At 44.9% G+C, this 2,713-nt stretch overlaps 1 long non-coding RNA gene across 1 annotated transcript; it reads right to left on the bottom strand.

The window, feature by feature from the left end:
• Window positions 1-426: 426 nt before the first annotated feature.
• On the bottom strand, window positions 427-1,176 carry LOC109363968. The gene is made up of 2 exons (XR_002109895.1): window positions 759-1,176; window positions 427-681 (listed from the first exon to the last, which is right to left on the bottom strand). It is a non-coding gene; the product is annotated as an uncharacterized LOC109363968 (long non-coding RNA).
• Window positions 1,177-2,713: the final 1,537 nt, after the last annotated feature.

Genomic DNA, 2,713 nt, shown 5'->3' with positions numbered 1-2,713 from the left:
TCAGAAATTCAAAATTCATTGTACAACACCTACTTTTGTTCTGTCAAGCTATTGTGCTCTTAATCTTTTAAGTATGCGCATTTGTTATCTCAGGAGAAAAAAATCTTTCTCTTCTGCTAGATGAGGTAGCTTACTACTTTCTCTGATACATATGAGGGATTAGAATCTGTATCAAGTTACTTTTAACTGGTCTATTATTGGTAATTCGAGTAGAATTTCTAATATTCTCAATTCTGGATAACTCACTAAAAATAATACTGTAAAAGTAATACTACTTGTTAAATTCAGACAGTTCTACAAACTGTTTAAGATCTGAGTCTCTGAGTCATCATGTTAAGTCCTTCACACATTTGTGTCCTCTACTGGGGCTTCTGCTTGCCAATAAATACTACAGACAAATTTCCATTTCTTCTGTCTTTGGTTAGATTTTTTTTTTTTTTTTAAATCCCACTCCTTACTTGATCACTTGAGACCAAATCCTTCTGAAATCTTACTAATGTTGTATTAGTCATAACAGTTCTCTCATGTTCTCATTAATTTCTTTCCAACAGACAGTTATTTTCTTATCTTGGGTGGGGTGTTACTGCACCATTTTCTTTTTAATTTGGATGAGCTTGTTAGGAAAGTGAAGGTTGAGGCAGCTTCAGATATAGAGATCACGAGGTGGTAGAGTTCAAGATCCTGAGTAGAAGAAGCAAAACAAAAAGTGGGATTGGTACCCTGGATTTCAGCAGACTTTGATCTCTTCCAGGACCTACTTGGAGCTATCCTGTGGGTTAGAAGGTACAGGGGCCTGTGAAAGCTGGTCGGCATTTTAACAATGTTTCTTCCAAGCTCAGGATCAGTGTTGGCCTATGAGTAAAAAATCAGGGAAGGCTGCCACAGCGGCATCCCCTGGGGGTCTGTCTTGGGTGCTCTTTAACATCTTTATCTGTGACATCAACAATAGAATCTAGTGCACCCTCAGCAGGTTTGCTGATGACACCAAGCTGAGTGGTGTAGTTGACATGGTGGAAGGAAGGGATGCCATTCAGAGGGACCTCAACAAACTTGAAAGGTGGGCCCAGGTGAACCTAATGAGGTTTAACACAGCAAAGTATAAGGTTTTGCACTTGAGCCAGAGGAATCCCAGGCATCTATACAGACTGGAAGGAGAAGTCCTTGAGAGTAACCCTGCAGAGAAGGACCTGGAGGTCCTGATGGATGAAAAGCTTAACATGAGCCAGAAGTGTGCTCTTGCAGCTTGGAAAGCAAATGATATCCTGGGCTCCATCAGAAGAGGGGTGGCCAGCAGGGACAGGGAGGTGATTGTCCCTCTCTATTCTGCACTTATGAGGCCCCATCTGGAGTGTCCAGGTCTGGAGCCCCCAGTAAGGAAAGACAGGGAGCTGTTGGAGGGGGTCCAGAGGAGAGCCACAAAGATGAACAGGGGTCTGGAGCACCCTGCCTATGAAGACAGGTTGAGGGAGGTGGGCTTGTTCAGCCTGGAGGAAAGAAGGCTGCGGGGTGACCTCATTGCAGCCTTTCAATACCTAAAGGGATCCTACAAACAGGAGGGGAATCAATTCTTTGAAAGGGTAGATAACAGCAGGACAAGGGGAAATAGTTTTAAGTTGAGAGAGGGAAGATTTAGTTTGGATGTCAGGGGGAAGTTCTTTACAGAGAGAGTGGTGAGGTGCTAGAACAGGCTGCCCAGGGAGGTTGCGGATGTCCCATCCCTGGAGATGTTCAAGGCCAGATTGGATGGGGCCCGGGGCCACCTGGTGTAGTATTAAATGTGGAGGTTGGTGGCCCTGCATGTGGTAGGGGGGCTGGAGAATCATGATCCTTGAGATCCCTTCCAATCCTGGCCATTCTGTGATTCTGTGATTCTGTGAAAGGGTCTGACCACTTGAGAAGAATATAGAATATAGGAATGTTGTCAAGGCCTGCAGGAATGCAATGAGGAAGGCTAAAACCAACCTGGAATTGAATCTGCAAAGGAGATAAAGGATAATTAGAAAGACTGTTCAAACTATGTCAACATAAAAGGAAAATATGGGTTCCCTACTAAATGAGGGGGGTGTTCTGGTAATGGGGGATGCCGAGAAGGCAGAGAGATACTGCTTCTGTCAGGTTGCTTCTGTCTTCACTGCAAAGACTCCCCCCTTAGGAATCTTGGACCCTGGAGGTAAGTGAAAGAGTCTGGGGAATGGAAGACTCCCCTTTGGTGAGAGAGGAGATGGTCTGGGAGCATCTAGGCTCCATTAATGTACATAAATCCAGGGGCTCTGAAGGAATGCATTCACATGTGCTGAGGGAGCTGGCACAGTTGATTGCTGAACTGCTCTCTATTATCTTTGAGAGGTCATGGAGAATGGGAGAGGTACCTGAAGACTGGAGGATAGCCAGTGTCACTCTGGTTTTCAGAAAGGGCAAGAAGGAGAATTTGGGAAATTACAAGCCAGTCAGCCTCACCTCCGTCCCTGAAAAGGTGATGGAACAGCTTGTTCTGGATGCCATTTCCAGGCAATTGGAAGAGAGGAAGGTTATCAGGAGTAGTCAGCATGGATTCACCAGGGAGAGGTCATGCTCAGCAACCTGGTAGCCTTCTATGATGTCATTACTGGCTGGCTAGATGATGGAAGAGCAGTGGATGTACACTACCTTGATTTCAGCAAGGCATTTGACACTGTATCCCACAATAGCTTATAATAAAACTGAGGAATTGTGG

This window comes from Meleagris gallopavo, chromosome Z (genome assembly GCF_000146605.3).
Source record: "Meleagris gallopavo isolate NT-WF06-2002-E0010 breed Aviagen turkey brand Nicholas breeding stock chromosome Z, Turkey_5.1, whole genome shotgun sequence".
NCBI lineage: Eukaryota > Metazoa > Chordata > Aves > Galliformes > Phasianidae > Meleagris > Meleagris gallopavo.
The sequence above is the reverse complement of the archived record's forward strand: the minus strand, read 5'-3'. Positions and strand labels throughout refer to the sequence as shown.